Genomic DNA, 11,214 nt, shown 5'->3' on the forward strand with positions numbered 1-11,214 from the left:
ACCTCACACGACTAAACAATATCGCATTTGATATTCTTGTCCTATAATCAGATGTCCAAGTTTGTGATCATCTGCCAGGCAGCTGACGCTGTGGGATATTTATTGTCTACAGCTCTGACAGGCTCAGTGTTTACTCACTTTTGGTGACCTACTTTCAGTGCCTCACTGTCAGTAAATAAAGGACTTCATGTTGCTGACCTTAATGATATAATAATCCACCAGGAACGCCTGAATTATTATCAGCTTTCTTATTCTGATTGGTGGGGAAGGGATGGGGGCAAGGGCGGACATTTACATAATTTCCTGTTACAGTTGCTGGAATTATATAAGGTGGCAATGTCACGTCATTAGCTGTATTTAGAATATTGAACACAGGCAATATAGTTCGTGCTAACAGTGTAGACAGTTCCACTAATCGGTGCCCACAACAGGCAGTAGTCGGTATTATCTATGTGGTGTTTCATATCCACCAGCAAGGGACGCGTCAGGCGGCAGCGTCACGTGCAGCTGGTATACATACATACATATGTACATACATATCCATTCCATGCGTACATACAGTGAGTTGCTGTGTGCACCTGGCCACGTAAGATTGATCACCGGGTTTGCACACACAGCGCAGCATCTTTCATCCCCTCTTGGATGATTTTGGGAATTAATCAGGGGATACATCTCTCTCTCTCTCTCTCTCTCTCTCTCTCTCTCTCTCTCTCTCTCTCTCTCTCTCTCTCTCTCTCTCTCTCTCTCTCTCTCTCTCTCTCTCTCTCTCTCTCTCTCTCTCTCTCTCTCTCTCTCTCTCTCTCTCTCTCTCTCTCTCTCTCATCATTTCTTCGCGTCCCTTCTTCTCCCCTTCCTACCTTTATCTGTTCATTCCCCTTTCTTCTTATTTTGAATCATCTTTCCTCCCTTCCGCTCTCCCATTATTTATCATAGTTTCCTTTACTCCTCTCTCTCTCTCTCTCTCTCTCTCTCTCTCTCTCTCTCTCTCTCTCTCTCTCTCTCTCTCTCTCTCTCTCTCTCTCTCTCCTCACCCTTCCCGTTTTTTACCGCTTTCTCCACTCACTTGTTTTCTGCCACCCTCCTCTTTTCTTTTCCTTTGTCTGTATTTTTATCTCATCTTATTGTCTTCATTAAACGTTTTTATATTTTTTTTGTTTACTGTTGCAGATTTTTTTAAATTTTTTTCATCTTATTTTTCCTTTTTTTCTTTTCTTCACTTCTTCCGTCAACCGTAAACTTATAATAACATTGTCACAAAACTGGTTCCTTCATATATGTATACGTATATATATATATATATATATATATATATATATATATATATATATATATATATATATATATATATATATATATATATATATATATATATATATATATATATATATATATATATATATATATATATATATATATATATTGTTATTGATGGATAAGTGAAGCACAAGGTAAGGGAAAGAATAATTCAGAATTAATTTTCTTCCTATTAAAACGAAAAAGTTTAGCTAAATACGTATATGTATTGTACTCCAAGATTCACCATTATGGATATTTCTTTTGACTGAATATTTTAGCTGCTGTCACATTCAATAGGCCATTTTGTCAAACCTTTCTTTTTGTTACCTTTGGCCAATGCACTTACGAAGAAAAAGGCCCCCAATCAACAATTTTTTACACTCCACATTAACTCCCCTAAATTGTCTCCACCCTTTTCACAATAATAGAATAACCTCAAGTGTGAGTCCCAAGGATTCTTCCGTTGTTCATTTACACCTTAACCTTTGGGAAGTGGAGAATTAAACAGGGAATTCTTGGCTGGTCGCACGAGGATGTTTGTCTCTTCAGCAAGCGAACCAGAAAGGAGAAGGGAGAGGCAACGACGTGTGTGTGTGTGTGTGTGTGTGTGTGTGTGTGTGTGTGTGTGTGTGTGGTTTAGTTTAGTGTGTCAGGGGGAGTGAGTGGGCGCCGGGTGAGTGTTTGTGGGTGTGACGCGGGGTGTGGCAGGGCGGAGAATCACACATTACAAGGAGAGTTAAAATATTTGCTCCCAGTACGTCTCATTTACCCACTCACTCACCTGCTCACTTACTCATTTATCCACTTACTCACTCACTCACCCACCCGCGCACTCACTCACTCACCCCCTCACTGGCTCACTCACTCACTCACGCACCATCCTGCTAAGTTAGACCAGACACCTCACTCTCACTCTCTCTCTCTCCTCTCTATCTTAGCAGACTTCACTCATAACCATAATAAATCGAGCTAATGAATCGCCACAGCTTGTGAATTGCATGAGATGGTAATGGTAAGATATTGGTATATAATTTCCACGAGAAGTCCCCTCAATTTGTTTTCATTATATACATACGCACGCTGAGGAAGGGATAAATCTCGCCGCCGCTGAAATACTGTATTCACACTTTGCCGGGAATAATAAAGGACCAGCACTGGGCGAGGAGAACCTGTCACTAGATTCGCGACGCTGCGCGGATCACAAAGCAAATTATGGAGGCGAGGTGGGTGGGTGATGAAGGTGTTAGAGACGAGCCCCCTGAAGCCGTGACGGTGTTGAGGGTGAAGGAGGAGGAGGAGGAGGAGGAGGAGTGCTAGTGGAAAAGGAGAAGGTAGAAAAGGAGAGATAGAAGGCGAAGGAAGTACGAGTAGTGTTGCTATTGTGCTAGCGGAGAAAATTTGGGAGTGTTTGTGGGGAACGATACTGATACTCGTGCCTCCATTTCTATTACCTTCTTCTAAAAGTCCTCCATTATCTTCTGCACTGCTCCCCTCTCCCCGTATCCCTCATTGTGCCCACGTCTCCCTTCCTCCCCCCGTTCTTCTTGACACACTTACTGCAGCAACGCACCATTTCACTCCTGCACACACACTCTTAAGCGTATAATTCACAGTGACACACTCTAAAACCATCGTGCATTTTAAACTCTCACCTTGCATGCGAAAGAAAAAAGGAGAGGAAATGAAAAAGAGTTGTCAAGTAGGGCGGACGTGACAAGAAGCACATTTTACTCTTCATCATTTACTCACACATAATCATCATGAGTAACACTACCTCAACGCCTCTCATCACTACCTTTGCACCCTTTTCCTTCCCTTTATTCCCTCCCCCATCACCTCATCACCTCCGTCCCTCTGTGCTTCCTTAACCTCCCGCCTCCCTCGCCACCACGACACGCCTTGCTGCTCGAGGTTATGACACTGGGTAATGGTGAGTAATAACCCTTAGTTCTCCTGTGGATGGACGCCTTAATGGCCCCGGAAGACGCCGCGGAAGGTAACTGAAGAGGCCACCGGAAAAAAAAATAATGGAGGTGAATCATGTGGTAGTGACTTTCTGGTGGTTTTGTGGCTTATCGTGTTGTTTGTCTGCTCTTGAATAATTTCGAGCAATGTTTTTTTTTTTTCTATCTTGGATTAGTTTTGTTTAGCTGGGTATTATGATTTTTTTTTCTTTTTGTTTCGCTAGTGTAATGAGAAAAGCATGAATAAAAAAGAAAAACTGGAATATCATCGTCTTTAATCTGCTTTTTTCTTTACCTTTCTTTTTTTTTTGTCTTTTTTTTTTTGTGTGTGTAGTGACATTAACGCTTGCTTGCTTGCTGGCCTGCTTGTTTACTTGTTTATTCGTTGTATGTCTTCGAGGTTGTGATTTATTTCTCTTTGCTGAGTATGTCATGTAGTATATCTGCGACTTATTTGTGTCTGTGTGTAATTTTGATTGTAATAATTTATGTCTCTTTTATCAATATGTTCGTTCTTGTACCTGCATGTGTCTGTGCTATGTGCTCTCTGCTCTCTCTCTCTCTCTCTCTCTCTCTCTCTCTCTCTCTCTCTCTCTCTCTCTCTCTCTCTCTCTCTCTCTCTCTCTCTCTCTCTCTCTCTCTCTCTCTCTCTTCTGCAACGCTCTCTAACTTTCTCTTTTTCCTCCATTTAATTCACATTCACGGTTCTTAATTTCTAATTGTCGTCAGCAGGAACCTCGTTGTCTTCTGCTATTTTTTTTTTCCTCTCTTCACATTTTGCTTTCATTTCCTATTATATTTTTAGACATTACATGCATCTCCTGTGATTCACAGCAAGTTCTTGTGTTATTAGTCTCTCTCTCTCTCTCTCTCTCTCTCTCTCTCTCTCTCTCTCTCTCTCTCTCTCTCTCTCTCTCTCTCTCTCTCTCTCTCTCTCTCTCTCTCTCTCTCTCTCTCTCTCTCTCTCTCTCTCTCTCTCTCTCTCTCTCTCTCTCTCTCTCTCTCACGGGGGAGGGAGAGGACAAGAGAGTTGCCAGTCACCTTGAGTTCTTTCAGGTAAGAACGATGACCCCACCCATCCCCGCCCCTCACTGACGTGCCACACCCACTCACTCGCCCACAACACGCCCACGACACACACACACACACACACACACACACACACACACACACACACACACACACACACACACACACACACACACACACACACACACACACACACACACACACACACACACACACATGCCCAAACATTACCTCCTCTCACCCCGAAACTGACTTATACATCCACTTTCACTTTCAAGACGACCACACCCACACCACAGCACCACCACCACCACCATCACCAACACCACCACTGCCAGTACCCACACGACCACACCCACAGCGCCAGTACCCACTCCTCACCTCACAAGTGGAGCGAAATTACACGCCAGTCCAATCCACTTAGTAAGCCCAGGTGACCCTTCCACCTTTCCAGCGCTCATCCACAGTCATCCACACTTACACACACACACACACATACACACACGGGAATGCATTAAATCGCCCATCCACACCCACATGTACGCCCACGCCGCCCACGTGCTCATCTGCCCACATCCTCCTGACAGTTTTATGAATTCTCTCTTAACGTGTCCGGCTCCTGACCTCCGCTGGTGAATAATTCGTCCCTTATTCATGATCCTTCACGGCCCGTCATCGGAAAATGGTGAGGGGGTGAAGGAGAGACAGAGGATGGGTGGGAAGGATAAGTAGGAGGGGAGAGGGAGGGAGGTAAGGAGGAGAAGGAACGAAAGAGGGAGGGAGAAAAGGTCCTGGAAAATATGTCTCTGAAGAAGGTTCTGAATTTCTTTTCTGACTTGACTGGGCAAGAAAAAAAAAAGGAATAGAAAAAAAATAAGATTGGGAGAAAGACTGAAAAAGTTTTGTTTGTTTTTATTGCAAAGAAATAAGAAGAAAGAAGGAAAAAAATTATAACAAGCAGGAGAAACTATGTAGAGTTTCGAAACAATTTCACTGCAATAACGAAGAAAAATAAAGGATGTAAAAGAAAGAAGTTAAATCGAATTGAATTTTCGTCGTTCTTTGTGCCAAATTTAATATATTTTTCAATACCACATGCTTAAAAAAAAAGTATGTAGCAACCTAAACATATGGTCCTTCGTACAAAATTTAATAGAACTTTTAGTACCACATGTCAGAAAAAAATACAATAAAGTCAGAACAAAAAAAAAGTAATAACTTAAATATTAAAAAAAAAAAAAGACTTGGGGAATCATGGCAGGACAGAGGCAGGAGGTTATGAGGGGACTTTGAGGGGAAGGTGATAGCCATGGGGGAAAGTAGGAGACATAAACGAACTCTGAGGGTCGTGTGGGCTACGGGGGTCATGAGGGGACAGTGAGGGGAGGAGGTGAGGGTCATGAGAGTAAGATGAGGGGAAGGCGAGGGTCATGAGGGCCTCGGCAGCTCATTACCTTGTGCCTCATTATAAGCTGATGGTTCTGCTTGTTAGCCTCCCCTCAAAAACACCTTCGGGGCTGCCATGATAACTAGCGGTGGAGAGAGAGAGAGAGAGAGAGAGAGAGAGAGAGAGAGAGAGAGAGAGAGAGAGAGAGAGATAGCGGAAGTAATAAAAAAAATGAAAAAAAGCATGACTTTGTGGAAGGAATACAACGTAGAAAAAAGGAAAGAAAAAGAGGTTGTTGTTAAAGTTCCTTATAACGGAACGAAGGAAAATGAGCCAGAGGACTTGTTTTCATGAAATGGAGGAGAATAATGGTAATAATGATAAAAATGATAATAATAATAATAATAAGAAGAAGAAGAAGAAGAAGAAGAAGAAGAAGAAGAAGAAGAAGAAGAAGAAAGAGGAGGAGGAGGAGGGAAAAAAAAGAAAAGAAGAAAAAAGAAAGAGAAAGATGAAGAAAAAAAGAACAAGAACAAGAACAAGAAAAATACTGAAAAAGAAGCAACAAATAGTTTGAAGAAAACAAGACTGCAAAACAGAAATACGAGCACAATATGTTTAGAGTAGAAGTGAAATAAAAACGAAATGTCTGCCTGTACGTACGTTCCGTGAAAGGCACTTCTTGCTCCTCGCCCCTCCCTGCACCCCCTACCCCCACCTCCCCTTTAGCCCCCTCCCTCCTTCCCTCCTTCCTACCCTTCTCACTCCTTACAGAAATGTACCCTGCGATCCCTACCACTCCGTCTCCCCTTCTTCTTCTTCTTCTTCTTCTTCTTCTTCTTCTTCTTCTTCTTCTTCTTCTTCTTCTTCTTCTTCTTCTCTTATTCCCTTAGTAGATCCAGGGCTTCCAAACAAAGGCCTTCACGAGGCTTCACTTCCTCCCCCTCCACCCCCTACCTGACTCTTCCACTGGTTGCATCATTCATCTCTCCAAAATATATAATTATCGTTCCGTATAATTATCAGAGCATTCTCCCCCTCCTCCCTATCCTCCCTATCCTTCTCGCTCCCCCCACTCTAACTCCCACTTCCCTCCTCTCCCCCACCCCGTATCCGTAACACCTTCCCTAGACGTCCCCCTCCTCCCTCCCCCAAACCACTTGATACCAGCACACCTGTTTTGGCGCTCGTGGGATGGCCAGGTAACAGGTGTATTGAATCACATCCTACACACCTGTCATGCGAAATTGAAGGGAAACGTAACCAGTTTTCACACAAAATTAAATCATCCTGTTAGTTATATTAGGTAAGTACACTAAGGTACTACACATGCTCATTACCTTTTCTTAATGAAACGAGACATTTGAGAGTGTCACGCACGCTAATAAAGGTAAGATATCAAGGTGGAATCAAGCAGGTGTGAAATATGCAAGCAGGTGACCTATCCTGTGCAACCTCTTATTACGGTCCTTAAATCCTGCACCGCCGTGATGGAGTGTGTCCCGGCCTTCCTGCGTGACCTGCGCCGCCCCAAGGGTCGCTCGCGGGGGACGGCCAGCCCAGGGGGAGGGACGCCCGGCGGGAAACTGGCGGTGGTGGATGCGGGTGGCGGCGTGTGAAGGGAGTGGGGGCAGGGGTCAGGCTGGGGAGGAGGTGAGAGAGAGAACACACACACACACACACACACACACACACACACACACACACACACACACGACAGCTTCTCCTCCTCCTCCTCCTCCTCCTACTTACAATCAGGTCAGATTCTAAGCAATCAGAGAGGCCCTCCGTGAATACCACAGGGCGCGCGTCACACTTCCCTCTCCTGCTGACCCTTCATCCCGCCCTCACACCCTCGCCACCCCACAATAGCACCAAGACGTGCCCCTTCCTCCTCTTCCACTACTCTTCCTTCTCCTCCTTCTCCTTAGGTATGTTGCTGTTTGGTCTTCCTTTTTGTTCCTTTATATTTCTTTTCTTTGTTTTTTCCTTCATACCTTTCATTTTATTTTTATTTTCCTTCCTCCTCCTCCTCCTCCTCCTCCTCCTCCTCCTCCTCCTCCTCTTCCTCCTCCTCCTCCTCCTCCTCCTCCTCCTCCTCCTCCTCTTCCTCCTGTTATGTTATACAATTTTAAACCATTATTTATTTATAACTATTTCCTAAACATCCATATAAGGACCTTAAAGTCAGTTGCTGTTCTGTTATGCAATGTAATCCTATGCAATCTTCTTCCTCCTCCTCTTCCCCCTCCTCCTCCTCCTCTTCCCCCTCCTCCTCCTCCTCCTCCTCCTCCTCCTCCTCCTCCTCCTCCTCCTCCTCCTCCTCCTCCTCCTCCTCCTCCTCCTCCTCCTCCTCCTCCTCCAAAGCCACTTATGAAATAGTATATACACCACATTACAAATCACACTGAATATCCCATTTTCGTGCCTTTCAATGAGAGTATTTGAGAGAGAGAGAGAGAGAGAGAGAGAGAGAGAGAGAGAGAGAGAGAGAGAGAGAGAGAGAGGAAAGGGTATCTCCTTGTCTTTCCCACGTCTGGTTTGGTCACAGCCTTCAAGTTCCCTCTGCAAATAACTTTCAAATCTCTCTCTCTCTCTCTCTCTCTCTCTCTCTCTCTCTCTCTCTCTCTCTCTCTCTCTCTCTCTCTCTCTCTCTCTCTCTCTCTTTACCCCACCCCTATATTCATCTTTTCTTGCACGTCCTCCTCTCCTCCTCCTCCTCCTCCTCCTACTCATACTCCTGACCTGAGCCCCGCCCATCTTCCTCCCTTCTTTTTCTTCTTCTTCCTCCTCCTTCCTTCTACCACCGCTACTGTGTGTTCGTAACCCGGGAAGGGAGATATGGCCCGCCGCTCACCGCCGCTCAATACCACTGCCGGTAACAATGGCAGACACCAACAATACTCCCCATTAGCTGCGGGGATGAAATACCTCTTCGATGGGAGTGAATGTACGTACTTACAAACACGAGCGTGGATCAACCAGGGCATGTATGTGTGTGCGTTTGTTAAGGGTTGTGTATGTTTAACGGTGACTACATAATATGTGAGGTGGGGGGTAGCGGGATTGAGAGAGAGAGAGAGAGAGAGAGAGAGAGAGAGAGAGAGAGAGAGAGAGAGAGAGAGAGAGAGAGGTATTTCCGAGCTGTGAAGGTGAAAGGATTAATTATCGTTATATCTTCCTACATTACAGTAAATATATGTTTGTGTTTCTATGAAATTTCGTTTCAAGTTCCTGGAGGAAAATTGAAGAAATATGACGACGCTCACACAAAAGAAACCAAATTAAACTACGAGAAATTTATCATAAGCAAATATATCAACAGCATTAAGACACAAGTACTTACAAGGGTTGCTGAATGTTACAAAGATTATGGTGGAATAAGAAAAGGCACTAAGACATTCATAGGCCATTTCATTGTTTTGTTTCTCCTCTACCTTGATTAAGATGTGGTGGAAATTTTTAAGCGTGACGATTTTGAAAACATCACTGCCACAAAGTGAGTAGGTAAATAAATAAAAGGAAGAAAGAAAGAAAAACTGACAACTAAGTGAATGTGTAACTTCAGTTGTTGAGCGCTTGTACGTTTGTTTTTTGTTCAGGAAAATCATATAAGGATGGTGAAATATCTCATGCAAATTTGTCATCAACAGTCAGAGCTATCAAGAAATACAATAACTAGAAAATAAACTCACGCCAACATTCAACCATCAAAAGAAACCAAAAACAAGACCCTCCTGAACCAGCCAGCAAACAATCTATTTATCTGCTCACATTATACCAGGCAGGCGTCCCGTTATAGGAGAGATGGGACAAGGGGTTTACACACTATGCATTCACCTGCATTCCCTCACATCCTCGCCTCTAGGCTTGTAGGGGAGAAAGAACAGACAGACTTCACCGCAACACGCCGCGAACACCAAACTACCAAAACAAACAAAAGAGAAAGAAGAGAACTAACGTGCAGACTACTATACGAGCAAACCCAGTAGCGAGACAGCCAGCGAGGCCACGAGACATATCCCACCATCATCACCCGAACAGAGACACGCCGCCAGTAAACCTTCTTAATTAATGAGCCGCTCCGCACAAACCTATCTGGACGGAGGAGGCCCCAGCGAGTACCCTTATGGAGGCCCAGATCTCAGCGCCTTGCATACATTAGGCTGGCAAAGGGCAGCGGGATATACACTCGCCTGCAGGAGCCGTCATCTTCTCCCTCTCCTCCATTCCACGAGGCACCAGTAATGCATTGAAGGTGAACCTGTTAGGAGTCGGAGAAGGAGGAGGGATGGTGGATGAGGGAAGAAACTGACTGTAGGGAAGCGTCAGAAAAAGTTGCCGAAGCTAGATCAGTGGATAACAACTTTGATGACAAGTGGAAGACCGTGAGGAGATAAATGTGTGGGAACCAGGAAGCGCTTGGTGATATCATATGAGAGAGAGAGAGAGAGAGAGAGAGAGAGAGAGAGAGAGAGAGAGAGAGAGAGAGAGAGAGAGACTACGTAGGACATGATGTTGCTGATGCCCAGAACCCAATTATAGGATAGGTGATGCTACGGCTTGTGAAGACACGCGATAAGGGCCTTATTTATTTGTATTTCAGTCGTTCGCTTCGTTGCATGGTCTGTGTGTGTGTGTGTGTGTGTGTGTGTGTGTGTGTGTGTGTGTGTGTGTGTGTGTGTGTGTGTGTGTGTGTGTGGCGGCCCCGTCTTGTGTTATCTAAAGGGAATAAACAATGGCCGCTGCAACAGTAATGAAGACGGTCGTATCTCCTACCCAATTTGTCGATGGGGCGGACGGCGGTTCAGATTGTGGGCGAGTGTATATATGTATGCCCGCAGCAGAGAGAGAGAGAGAGAGAGAGAGAGAGAGAGAGAGAGAGAGAGAGAGAGAGAGAGAGAGAGAGAGAGAGTTTATGAGCTTTGTCTTGATCGGTAATTTGTTTGAGTTAATCTTCAGGAGTCGTCCAGGTGTGATGGTCATAATTAAAATAGCGACAGGTGTTTGAGGAGGTGAGGCCCATCAGGAGGGTGCCCCTTTAGGGAGACAGAGTAAGAGTTAGTGGCCGTAGTGGTGGTGGTGGTGATGGCGGTGGTGGTGGGCATGGTAAATATTTGATCCTGAATTCAATATAGAGAAAGTTTCTGTCGACAGATAAGATTGGAATTCATGCTATTATTATTATTATTATTATTATTATTATTATTATTATTATTATTATTATTATTATTATTATTATTGTTGTTGTTGTTGTGGTTGTTGTTGTTGTTGTTGTTGTTGTTGTTGTTAATGTTGATGTTCTTCTACTTCTTCTTTATCGTCAACATCATCATTATCATCATCGTCATCGTCATCATCATCATTATTATCTTTTTCTTCTTCTTTTTCCTACTCCTCATCTTTTCTTCTTCTTCTTCTTCTTCTTCTTCTTCTTCTTCTTCTTCTTCTTCTTCTTCTTCTTCTTCTTCTTCTTCTTCTTCTTCTTCTTCTTCTTCTTCTTCTTCTTCTTCTTATTATTATTATTATTATTATTAT

The sequence above is a fragment of the Scylla paramamosain genome, chromosome 6 (assembly GCF_035594125.1).
Source record: "Scylla paramamosain isolate STU-SP2022 chromosome 6, ASM3559412v1, whole genome shotgun sequence".
Taxonomy (NCBI): Eukaryota; Metazoa; Arthropoda; class Malacostraca; order Decapoda; family Portunidae; genus Scylla; species Scylla paramamosain.